The 13,839-nt window shown below is 45.6% G+C and overlaps 1 long non-coding RNA gene across 1 annotated transcript in view; it reads left to right on the top strand.

The window, feature by feature from the left end:
• The window catches only part of LOC137502696 (uncharacterized), a 53,881-nt gene that overhangs the window by 17,044 nt on the left and 22,998 nt on the right, over positions 1-13,839 (top strand). Inside the window, exon 2 of the long non-coding RNA XR_011018831.1 lies at positions 9,268-9,429. This is a non-coding gene — a long non-coding RNA (uncharacterized lncRNA). The remainder of the gene's footprint in view (positions 1-9,267; positions 9,430-13,839) is intronic.

Genomic DNA, 13,839 nt, shown 5'->3' with positions numbered 1-13,839 from the left:
TTCTCGCCCCTAATTGGCAGGTTCGATCCTGCCAACCCACGCTTCCAAGTTGTGAGCCCCCGGAGACCCATTTAGTCACCTCTTACGACAGGCAGGGGATACCGTGGATGTATTCTTCTTCTCTGACCCCCACCCATAGGGGGTAAAACCCTCCAAACTCGAGTACATACAATAATTTGGTCGACAGTATATTGTATGTTTTAAAATGCTGATTAGCATCACACTTTATCCAGGCTTTGGACTGGTATAATGATTGTATTAAGATCATTTTGGCGTGCTTAAAATCAGCTCTAGGTTAGCGGGCATACCCTAAGATTAAGCTGATGAGGCACAGCCCCTGGTGCAGTGATCGCAAATGTCCTGTAACAACCGGGGAATTTCTGTGAGTGGGCACAAATTTATCTCGGTGACCACAAATGTCCGGCGACCGCAAATGTCCGTGAGCGCAATTTGTCCGACAACCGACACAATTAGCAGAGGAATGGAAACATCAGTGGTTACGAGCGGATTCAACGTGTTGATCTCCCTCGTAGAACTTGGATGTTACTGAACAGGATTCGAACAAACCGTGAAGGATGTATTAACTCACCCGACTGAGACCCACTTTTCATCCAGTGATGTGTCAGTTAACACATTGGTATTCAATTGCTTCGTTTACATATAGAGTGTCTGAGTTTGCTTTCTGTCCGGCCTGAAGGTCTTAACTTCCTACAGATCGGGACTGGGTGCTCGTGTTTATCCCAACACACAACACACAAAATTGAGTACATTTCTATACATAGGTTTGTCATTAGAATGAGGATCCAGCCATAAAATCGGGCCGCCAGTATGGAGAAAGAAGAACAAGAAGAAGAAGAAGAGTGTCCATGTAGCCTATGCCATACCCTAAATAGTAATCTTCTTCATCTTCTACCACTTTTTCCGATATATATGGTGTCTTTCTTTCTTAATCTGTTTATTGTCCAGGGTTGGCTTTTCCCTCGGACTTAGCGAGGGATCCCACCTCTACCGCCTCAAGGGCAGTGTCCTGGAGCTTCAGACATCGGATCGGGGGATACAACTGGGGAGAATGATCAGTACCTCGCCCAGGCGGCCTCACCTGCTATCCTGAACAGGGGCCTTGGTGGGAGATGGGAAGATTGGAAGGGATAGCCAAGGAAGAGGGAAGGAAGCGGCCGTGGCCTTAAGTTAGGTACCATCCCGGCATTTTCCTGGAGGAGAAGTGGGAAACCACGGAAAACCACTTCCAGGATGGCTGAGGTGGGAATCGAACCCACCTCTACTCAGTTGACCTCCCGAGGCTGAGTGGACCCCGTTCCAGCCCTCGTACCACGTTTCAAATTTCGTGGCAGAGCCGGGAATCGAACCAGGGCCTCCAGGGGTGGCAGCTAATCACACTAACCACTACACCACAGAGGCGGACTATATATGGTGTCGCGGGTGTGAACTGTGTCGCACATGTGGATTTGTCTTTGTTTCACGGCCGGGTGCCCTTCCTGACGTCAACCCTATACGGAGGGATGTAATCACTATTGCGTGTTTCCGTGGTGGTTGGTAATGTAGTACGTTGTCTGAATATGAAGAGGAAAGTGTTGGGACAAACACAAACAGCCAGTCCCCAGTCAGAATAATTAATCAGACGTGATTAAAATTCCCGACCCAGCCAGGAATCGAATCCTGGACTCTCTGAACAGAAGGCGTCATCGCTGACCATTTAGGCAATGAGTCGGACCCATACCCTAAATAATAATAATAATAATAATAATAATAATAATAATAATAATAATAATAATAATAATAATAATAATAATAATAATAATAATAATAATGTTTATTTATTTTTCACGTTTTATAGACAAGACAGAACCACTCCAGTCAATTATAGAAAGAAAATGTAGTTGTCTATGCTTCCAATATTTCTTCATCCTCTCAGATGACGACATCCTTTCTTCAGTTCAGATCGGGCGAGTTGGCTGAGCGGTTAGAGGCGTGCGGCTGTGAGCTTGCAACCGGGAGATAGTGGGCTCGAGTCCCACTGTCGGCAGCCCTGAAGATGGTTTTCCGTGGTTTCCTATTTTCACACCAGGCAAATGCTGTACCTTAATTAAGGCCACGGCCGCTTCCTTCCAACTCCTAGGCCTTTCCTATCCCATCGTCGCCAGAAGACCTATCTGTGTCGGTGCGACGTAAAGCCACTAGCTCTTCAGTTCAGAACACTCTACCATTTGCTCTTTTATTAATTTGGTTTGTATTCTCACGTGTGAGTCGTTGACAATCTGTATTTTCTCTGTTTTGTTCTTTGTATCATTTAGTGTTAATTGTAGTTCATTAATATCATTGTTAATTTCTGTGATCCACTTAATCCTGGTATTGATATTCCATAATTGTCCTACTAATTCTAGTTTCCGGTGTCCTAATAACATGTCCAAAACTGAAATGCCCTTCATTCTAATTGTGCTCAATACTGGTTCGATTTCCTTGTAAACTCAACCGCACCATATCATTTTATGGTACGTTTGCTTTTTGTGAAGACGTCGCGTTCCTAGCGATCACTTGTATCACTTGTGAACTGTTACTCTTCCCCATCATGCGTTGTTACTACGACGTAAACTTTTCCCTTTTCTCATACGTCAGCATATGTCAAAGCATTTTTCTGCCCCGTCTTGTTGGGTTATCTTTCTGCTTGATTGGGTGGAGAGATTTTGATTTGAGAATATGGAAGCTTAGGATTTCCAAGTCACCTATGTGCCGTATAAAAGATATTTAAACAGATCCAAGATGTCTTTGTACGATTATCGGCTTTAGAGAAAGTTAACTGCCTATGTATCTGAGGTGTTTATTATCCTTTAATGTTCTCTTGGTATGATGATTGCTTAACCCTATGCTCGCTATGGTTGGGTTAGAAAGGCTTCTCTCATTACATGTGTTTCTAATATTATTTGTGTGATAACTTTGATTTAGGGGCTGCCTGGCCGAGGCGGTAAAGGCGTGCTCGGTTCGTCCGGAAGGATGTGGGTTCGAATCCCCGTCAGGAAGTAGGAAGTCGTAAAATTTAAGAAACGACGTTTCCACATCCGGAGGTGCATATGGCCCTGAGGTTCACTCAGCCGACACCAAAATTGAGTACCAGGTTAATTCCTGGGGGCAAAGGCGGCCGCGCCTAGAGCTAACCACTCTACCCCATCACGTGCCGAGGTTAACAATGGTGGAAGCCTTTACCTTCCACTCCTCCAAGGGCCTTCATGGCCTGTACGGAGGTGACTTTGCTTTGATAAATTTGATTTTATACGCTTCTTTCGGTATTTTCATTTACCGATCCGCTATGTTTGTTTTCAAAACAGAAGGTGACACAGATTGATGTGTGTGCTGTCCGACACCTTTCACTCGTGTCACTTCTTGAGCTCATGTTCTATTATTTTATTGCTTGTTCTCTATATTTCATGCCACGTTCTACGAATACAAGCTAACGACGCGATTGACTGCTTGCTGTGTGTTTTGGATGGAGACACTCAGTCTCCATACGATGGACCCCTTTCTCGTCTGTCTGAGCACAAGAGCGATTGATGTGCTGTGTGGCTGACGTTCCTATGCGTCCGGCCTGTGTGACCCCTTATCGGCGATCTGTACACGATGGTCTCTGTGTGGGCGACCCTGGACCCGTCGTACCTTTTGTGTCTAATTTATTTATTATTCGTTGCGCATTGCCGTCATTGGCTTTTTTAACCTATTTTCTAGTTTATTGTGTTTTATTCTTGACGGGACGCCTTTCTATTTTATCTTTGTTTATTTGGCGTGCAATCATGGTAACCTCCCCTTTTTCTCTTTCTATTTCCTTTAATTTCATGAGCTTGGTGCTTCTTTCCCTTTTCTCCTGCTTTAAGCTATTTTACTCAACGATCTTTTATCCTCGGGTGATACGGTTTTGTTTATTCGCTTGAGCATTATGTCTTATCTTTTCGACTAGAACGGATAATGTTATGATAGACTCCTGTTTCTCCTTTAACTTACGGTCGCTTGGATCTGATATGCATAAAGGAAATACTTTGAACCCACCTGAATTTACGTTCCTCATTTAATTGAGGTAGATGCCATGCCATTATACCTGAGTTTTCATCACGACTTATATTAAAGTAAGAGAGAGAGAGAGAGAAGGTGTGATAAACCGTGAATCCTATAAATTTTGATTATGGGCCACACATAATTAATGTAAACCATCAGATCATTTGACCTCTTTGTTTTGCCTATGTGGACTTTTGATTTTTACCTCCTTAATAAACTTATGTGTTTGCCCTTATTCCTGTCCTGCTTTAATTTATTTGTGTCTCTTACATGTGTATTATCTGTCTAAGGGGCCCGGGTTCAGTTCCTGGCAGTCTTTGCCATTTTTTACCAAATCCACTGTATTGGGTCTTCACTGTGTTCTTAGTGGTAGTTCAAATGGTAGGCAGAGAGTGGTTTAGTCAAAAATTTTAAGGTTTTGTGCGCATTCGTATCCCTGAAATATCACTAAAAAATTTGTCACAAATTGAACATAATAATTGCTTTTACACATATCAAGTGAAAAATCTGCGGCAAATTAAGAAACATTTGATTTTTGGAGAATATTATGTATACGTACTTTACCACTTTACAAGTACGCTCACAGTGACATCCCCCTGTGGGTGGGGGCGGTAGAATAACACCCACGGTATCCCCTGCCTGTCGTAAGAGGCGACTAAAAGAGGCCCCAGGGGCTCTGAACTTTGGAGTGTGGGTTGGCGACCACGGGGCCCTCAGCTGAGTCCTGGCATTGCTTCCACTTACTTGTGCCAGGCTCCTCATTTTCATCTATCCTATCCGACCTCTCTTGGTCAACTCTTGTTCTTTTCAGACCCCGACGGTATTATGTATGGACGCCTAGGGAGTCTTTCATTTTCACGCCCTTCGTGGCCCTTGTCTTCCTTTGGCCGATATCTTCATTTTTCGAAGTGTCGGATCCCCCCCATTTTTCCCTCTGATTAGTGTTATATAGAGGATGGTTGCCTAGTTGTACTTCCTCTTAAAACAATAATCACCACCACCTCACAGTGACACACGTATGTCTTTTGTCTTACACTTGCAACAATTTCGTATGTGATGTCTGTCTTCACTGAACTTCTTTGCTTTCGTTTCATTGCTTCACTTGTCAATGACATCATTTCCTGAATTGTATCGCGATACGCAATATTTAATAGGCGACAAAATGGTATGGCCAATGCACATAAGAAAAACTCAGTGGACTAGTGATTTATTGGTCCAGGGATTGAGCTACTTTCGTTCGAACAAAAATAAAAATATTTATTAGTCTAGAGATCATGCTATTTTTCTGTTGACCTCCATTTTGCTGTTTGAACTGGCCGCTCTAGTCATCTGGACAAAGATAATGAGAATCCACAGACATAGCACTCCCATTCCTCGGTGCTAGCCCTGGACCTGAAGAAAGTAACAAAAGACGGCAGCAGCAGCGGAGTACGTCATAAACCAGTCCTGTCTACAAGCCTTAAGTATGTTTACATATTTCTCAAATAACGACGGTATTTCTTAACTTGCCGCAGATTTTTCACTTGATATGTGTAAAAGCAATCATTATATTCCATTTGTGACAAATTTTATAGTGATATTTCAGGGATACGAATGCGCATCGTACCCAAATTTTCACCAAAAGAGTAATTTTTGGTGAAGCAGAGCTGGATTCGTCAAACCCTTGAAATTACGTCATGTCATGACGCATGCTATTATGTGCGATACATGTTCTTCCACGACCAACATGGTTTTCTCCGCACGAACACACATTTGATCGTATTTTGTGCAGTGCTGTTGTACTTTCATTCTTGATTTACGTATTCTTTTTTAACTGTTCCTTTATTTGGTCTTGTGTATAATATCTGTAAACTATGGACAACGATATGGATAAGCATGCTTATGGTGATAGCGAGATGGTACCCGATGACTCTCCGGGTATTGAACTAGACAAACGTAATGATGTAACAAATATTGGTGCTTCATCTTGAGCTAGTGCAAACTGTAGCGGTACGGATATAAGGGTTTGTGAATGTAGTCATGAATGTATCCCTGGCACGAACATGAGAGTTATGAATCATATTCCTCATTCCATTACCGACAGGTCCCCCTATTTTAGCCCTCCGTAAATGGAACTTGAGATTTTTCGGGGAAGGAAAAGGATTCTCTGCTATTGAGTTTTTAGAAAAGGTCGATGATATAACGGCATGCAACTCGATGCCTTTAGACCTATTTGTTTCCGTAATACCCGGTGTGTTGGAAGGTAGCAAATGGTACACATTAAGTAAATACAAAATTCAATGTTGGTCTGATTTCGCCAGAGAGTTTAAGTTAGGTTCGGGTTATCTGATATGGACTTCGTTTTAAAACAAGAGATACTTAAGAGAACTCAAGGTCAGGGAGAACCCATCGACTAATATGCCACTGGTATTTCTACCCTATTTATTCGCCTCGATATTAGGGTTCATGAGTACGAAATTTTCGATAGCTTCTACCGCAATCTAGGTCCTCAATATAAATTGTTTGTAAAGAGGTCGGAAGTAAATTCTGTTGACGACATGATCAGTCTTGGCCGTGAATTTGAGTCGAAAATGCAACTGAATAACATATATCTACAACCTCCTCCTTATACTCCCGATACGGCTTTTCGCATCTCACCCAAAACTGTTTCTTTCGCTACGTCGCCAACCTGTGTGCGATATTCTAACAGGTCTAGTGATCGTTTTGAATCGCCTCATTCTTCAGGCCGTATCACCAATGCTCCCTTTAGCCAAGATGTATCACGCCGTAAGGCAACGAATCCCGTCAAATGCTGCAATTGCGGAAAAGATGGACATATGTCTCGTAACTGTAGATCGCAGTCTTCTGTAAAGTGCAGTCAATGCGGTTTGACTGGGATCTGTCGCAACATATGCTCATAATGCAATTCTAACTAGGGAAACTAACTTCGCGCCAACGCAATGGCCCGCCGTTGGTGCTGAATAACTATCCTGATAGCAAGATTCCTGGACTTCCTTCCATTCATCTTCACCCTGGGCCAAGGTTCTTTGCGGCTCACTCGCCATATATGCTGTCTTAGAATCCGGATCGTGCAGTTCATTCATCAATTAATCTTTTGTCGATGGTATAATATCAAAATGCCTTTGTAATTATGGTTGTACGGACAGTTATATGTCTGCGGACGGTTGCCGTGTATTTGCTGTGAAACGCATCCGAACCCACGTGAAAATTCACGATCTTTCTTCGGACTGGAACTTCAGTGTTGTGCCAGGCTTGGCCGTTCGTCTCTCCCTAGGTAATGACTTCATGTTAGCTACTGGACTGTCAATTGAAGTCAACTAAGGGGGCAAGCATAATTGGCAGTCATACACATTTTAGTGAAAAATGGAAGGGTATGTATAGGTAGTTTAAGGCAAAAACAGGTTCCAAGAGGAACATTCCAGGAATCATTTATGAATAAGGGGAGTATGTATGTAAGGAAATTCAAAAGGCAGAAGTATTCAGTCAGCAGTATGTAAAGATTGTTGGTTACAAGGAGAATGTCCAGATAGAGGAGGAGGCTATTGCTAAAGAAGTATTAAAATTTACATTTGATAACAATGACATTTAAAATAAGATACAAAAGCTGAAAACTAGGAAAGCGGTTGGAAGTGATAATATTTCTGGGGATATACTCAGAACAAATCGAGCTGCTTTTCTTTGGATTTTATCCAGTGCTTGAATCAAGTTATCAACGTGAGGGCCCCATACACTGGAGCCACACTCTTATTGGGGTCTTCCCAGAGACTTATATGCCTTTCCCTTTACATCCTTACTACAACAATTAAATACCCTCATAACCATGTGCAGAGATCTGTATCCTTTATTTACAATCCCATTTGTGTGATTACCTCAATGAAGATATTTCCTTATATTAACACCTACTGTAGGTACTTACAATGATCCCCAAGAGGAACTTTCACCCCATCAACGCAGTAACTAAAACTGAGAGGATTTTCCTATTTTTGAACCTCACTACCTGACTTTTAACCACACTTATCATCATACCATTGCCTACTGTCCATCTCACAACATTATTGAGGTCATTTTGCAATTTCACACAATCTTACAACTTATTCATTACTATATACAGAGTAATATCGTCTGCAAAAAGCTTTGTGTCTGATTTCACTTCTTTCCGCATATCATTTGTGTATATAAGAAAACATAAAGGTGTCCGGCTCCATGGCTAAATGGTTAGCGTGCTGGCCTTTGGTCACAGGGGTCCCTGGTTCGATCCCAGGCAGGGTCAGGAACTTTAATCATTATTGGTTATTTTCGCTGGCACGGGGGCTTGGTGTACGTGTTGTCTTCATTATTTTACACTCATCACGACGCGCAGGTCGCTTACGGGAGTCAAATCAAAAGACCTGGACCTGGCGAGCCGAACATGTCCTCGGACACTCCCTGTACTAAAAGCCATTCGCCATTTCATTTCAACATAACGGTCCAATAATACTGCCTTGAGGAATTGCAGGGTCAGATAAAGCTTCGCCTACTCGAATTCTCTGAGATCTACTTTCTAGAAACATAGCCACCAATCAGTCACTCCTTTGTCTAGTCGAATCGCACTCATTTTTGCCAGTAGTCTCCCATGAAATGAAATGGCGTATGGCTTTTACTGCCGGGAGTGTCCGAAGACATGTTCGGCTCGCCAAGTGCAGGTCCTTTGATTTGACTCCCGTAGGCGACCTGCGCATCGCGATGAGGACGAAATTATGATGAAGACGACACATACACCCAGGCCCCGTGCCAGAGAAATTAACCAATGATGGTTAAAAGTCCCGACCCTGCCGGGAATCGAAGCCGGGACCCCTGTGACCAAAGGCCAGCACGCTAACCATTTAGCCATGGAGCCGGACAGTTTCCCATGATCCACCCTGTCAATTGCCTTAGACAGGTCAATCGCGATACAATCCATTTGACCTCCAAGGGAGATGAAGAATAATTTTCCAATGTCATTGCAATCATTTAATAAAATGCTAGAAAAACAACAGTTAGGGAATCTGCCACCTGGGCGAATGCCCTAAATGCAGATCAGTAGTGATTGATTGTTTGAGTAGACAAACCGACAAAAAGAAACCAAAGGTAAAAAAAATATGGAAATAGTCATTATTACACCTGAAACAGATAACTATAAGAATATTTCGCCAATATAATCGATGTACTTTACGATATTATTTATTTCAGGTACGGGACACACCTACTGTGGTACTGATGAGGACGGAGGTGGTGGTAATCACTGATGACTACTGTAACGCCATGTATTCGTTTTGGACTTCGAATAACGTTACCGACAAACAGCTGTGTACTATGTTCTGTCCTGCGAAGTTGCCGTCGCGCGTCTGGCAGGTACGTCTTCTCATCTTCAAGTTCTGGTCCGGAGAGTCAGGTTTCGGAATGTACCATCACTCCTTCAGACACAGGTTTTACACTTGTATTTGATTGTGGAAATCATTTGGAGATCTAAAGACGAGCTGTGCACATCAGAGAGACACTGTTGTAGCCATCTAGACTGTAAAATAGGTAACTACAACAAGTTGAAGATCACTCGACTCGAGGTAAAGGTATACATGTTGTTTATTTTGTAAGATTGAGCCTGTAGTTTGAAGTTACTGCTGTGTATATTGTAGTGGTGCTAGAACTCAACATACTTATCTGGGGAATGGTTTTTTTTTCTTGCAATTGGCTTTACGTCGCACCGACACAGACAGGTCTTATGGCGACGATAAGATAGGAAAGGGCTAGGAGTGGGAAGGAAGCGGCCGTGGGTTTAATTAAGGTACAGCCCAAGCATTTGCTTGGTGTGAAAATGGGAAGCCACAGAAAACCATCTTCAGTGCTGCAGACAATGGGATTCGAAGCCACTACCTCCCGGATGTAAGCTCACCGCTGCGCACCCCTAACCGCACGGCCAACTCGACCGGTATCTGGGGAATCAGTGTACAATTCGGTTTTTGTTTCATTACTTTCATTTCAACGCACCAGCGTTTGTTTTGATTGTCCAACTTCTTTCCCCTTTCTCTACGGGGTCGGGTATAAGGTAGGATGAAACTGTCGTGGCGGGTTTTTATGACCGAATGCCCTTGCTGACGTCAACCTCATCAGGCGAGTTCATGAGACCAAATCAATGACGAGATATATGATAGTAGGAATGGAGAGGGTGAAACCCGACGCCGGCACATAGCCTACTACTGTCAGGTAGCACCATGGGTCTGCTCAACGCTTAACGTCTCCATCTGACGGACGAATCACCATCACAGCGCCACATGCCCTCACTCCATACGTGCACTGCTCGCCAACATTCTGATGATGAAAATAGTTTCTACCAACAGGACTGGAACCGGCTAACCTCGGTGCCAGGCCGTTTAGACTTGAACGCCTTAACGACCAACGCGCCCACGTGCTCTTGTATTTATTTAATTCACGAGAGCAGGCTCAAGAACACACAATGAAGAGAGTCGCAATCAAAATTCAATCTCCAATTCTATTATAATTTATCTAACTCCAAATTATTGGCGTACCCAGAAAATATTTCAGAACCAATTCAGAATTTTACATTTGAAGAATCTGACACCGGCTGCAGGGAAAGATTATATTTTTTACAATATGTTAAGAAATTTACCGCGACTAGTCATTACAATATAAATGGAGGGAAACAAATGTATAATAAATAATGGGAAATACCTGAGGACTGGAACGACTTCTTCCATTTCTAGGAAACGCGCATATATACCTTGAAAATGATCATGTGTTCCATTTATTCTTTGTTTTTTCGGTTTCTTACATGCATAGTTTAATGCGTATCCGAAAATTGTATTCTAGAATTTGTCATCGTGGCAGCCTGCAAAAGCTGCAGGAAGAACTTAAATTATAATTAAAACGAGGCAAACAGCAAATGATCCGAATGCACATCGGGACATTAATGTGGGTTCATATACAAGAAAACATTTCAAATAGTGTTCACAGTAGAGTGTATAGAGTATTGTCAAATATTACGCAAGTGTCCGTTTACGTTCTTTAAAGGCAGGAGCACAAAGGCCCTACCCATGTACTCCTAAGAGACCTACACTTGGCAAAAAAAGGGAGAAATCAAAGTACCATTTTAGTATTTCTAGAAAGGAAAGGGACTTTCGCTAACACGATAATCTGCGCGCTTCTTACACAGTTAGTAAATCAAAATACATATCCAAACACCAAGAAAGGGTTGTTCTAGATTAACGTTGGTAGGCATGTTTGTATATCTGAAAGATAACGTTGATTCAAATTTCCCCCAAATCGCATTAGCGTGGCGCTACTAGCGGCCCCATGACGTTGCACGTCAGGTTTCCTTTACATACGGGTTGTACTGTGCGAGAGCGTTAGTAACCTGTGAGATTGGACTGAGTGACTGTGAGTGGGTCAAGAATGACCTTACGACGACGAAGAGGCCAGTATCAAAAGCTCACTGCGGTCGAACGAGGCCGTACAATAGGGCTACGTGAAGGTGGATTTTTCTTCCTTGCTATTGCAGAACGACTTGGCAGAAATGTCTCCACTGTGCAGCAGTGGTCACGAGAAGGTACACTCGCAAGAAGACTGGGCTCCGGACGTCCCCGTGGCACCACCGAGAGGGAGGACCGCCGTATGGCTTTCGCGCAGCGGTCTGCGTCTGCAGCAGCAATTCGAGCGACAGTTAGCACCACAGTGACGCAACGAACTGTTCGAAATCGGTTACTTGAAGGACAGCTCCGAGCCAGACGCCCTGCGACGTGTATTCTACTTACCGCAAACCACCGCCGTCTGCGACTTCAGTGGTGTCAAGCCAGACCTAATTGGAGCATGGAGTGGAGGTCCGTTGTGTTTTCCGATGAAAGCCGGTGCCAGTGATGGCCGTGTGTTGCTTAGAAGGAGGCAAGGTGAGCGCCTGCATTTCACCTGTCTGCGGCGACGAACACTGGACCTACACCTGGAGTTCAGGTCTGGCGAGCAACAGGCGCACGCACCCAGACTGCAGATGTGATTCGACCTCTTGTGCTGCCATTCATGAACAGCATTCCTGGGAGTGTTTTACACAGGATAATGCACGCCCCCAAGCCGTTGTTGTAACCCAACTTGCTGTACCGAGTCTCGATCCCCGGACGTGTCCCCAATCGAGCACCTGTGGGACATCATTGGACAACATCTCCAGCGTCATCCACAACCAGCATTGACCGTCCCTGTATTAATACCAGTATGAATGGTCCGTTGTTGGACATTATAAATTTTTCAGCTCACTCATTCCTGGTTGCCAGCGTTTCGCCCTCGTGTGCTAGGTTGGGCTCATCAGTTGGTACCTAGCACACCTACCTAGATGCTGGCTAGTGCTTACCGTGGAGGCCACTGCCTAGGCTACTTGAAGCCACCGGCAGTGCCAATGCACCATGAGCGACTTTGTCTCTTTACCAAAATTTGATGCCTGCTTGGTTCTCAGATGATATAGATGTTGATTCCCATGGAGAATCTGAAATATTTGTCCCGAATGGGTAAATTTATAATACCTATATAAATGGCCCGTTATTGGGAAAGGCTTCCACCAACGCCCTGGCCCTAGCTGAGGCCTCCACCACCTCCAGGCCCATGGGAAAGGCCTCTACCACCGCCCGGCCACTGGGAGAGGCCTCCACTACAGCCCAACCCCTGACATTGGCCTCCACCACCACCCATCCTCTGGGGGAGATCTCCACCACCACTCGGTTCCTAGAAGAGGCCTCCACTACTGCCCAACGATTGGGAGAGGCCTTCACCACTTCCCGGCACCTAGAAGAGGCCTTCACCAGTACCCGGCCTCTGGAAAAGGCCTCCACCACCGTCCGGACCCACGGAGAGGCCTCCATTATCACCCGGCCTCTGGGAGAGGCCTCCACCACTGCCCGGCCCCTGGGAGAGACCTCCACCACCACGCGCCCTCTGGGAGAGGCCTCCACCACCGCCCGAACGCTGTGAGAGGCCTCAACCACCACTCGGCCGCTGGTAAAGGCCTCCACCCCCACCCGGTCACTGCGATAAGACTCCACAACCCCCAGCACCTGGGAGAGCCTCTACCACCACCAAGCCCCTGAGAGAGGCATCGAGCACTTCCCGACCTATGGCAGCGGCCGCCACTACCGCTCGATATATGGGAGACCCTACACGAGCGTCCGGCCCCTGAGTGAGGCCTCCAGAACCGCCAGGCCCCTGAGAGAGACCTCCACCACCGCCCGACATCTGCGAGAGAACTCCACCACCGCCTGTCCCCTGGGAGAGGCCTTCACCACCACGCGGCCCCTGGGAGAGGCCTCCAACACCGCCCGGCCACTGGGAGAGGCCTCCACCACCGCCTGGCCCCTGGGAGAGGCCTCCACCACCGCCCGGCCACTGAGAGAGCCTCCAACACCGCCCAGCCACTGGGAGAGGCCTCCACCACCGCCCGGCCACTGGGAGAGGCCTCCACCACCGCCCGGCCTTGAGAGAGGCCTCAACCAGCGCCCGGACACTGGGAGAGGCTTCGACCACTGCAGGGCCCCTGGGAGAGACTTCCACCACCACCCGGACAGTGAGAGAGGCCTCCCAAAATCGCACGGTCCATGGGAGAGATCTCCACCACCGCCCGGCCCCTGAGAGAGAACCCCAGCACTTCCCGGCCTCTGGGAGAGATATCCACTACCGCCCGACCTCTGGGAGACCCTCCACGACCTCCAGCCCCTGAGTGAGTTCTACAATATTGCCCGGCCCCTGAGAAAGGCCTCCACCAACGCCTGGCCT

Source organism: Anabrus simplex, chromosome 11 (assembly GCF_040414725.1).
Source record: "Anabrus simplex isolate iqAnaSimp1 chromosome 11, ASM4041472v1, whole genome shotgun sequence".
Classification (NCBI taxonomy): domain Eukaryota; kingdom Metazoa; phylum Arthropoda; class Insecta; order Orthoptera; family Tettigoniidae; genus Anabrus; species Anabrus simplex.
This window is presented reverse-complemented; position numbering and strand designations above follow the sequence as displayed.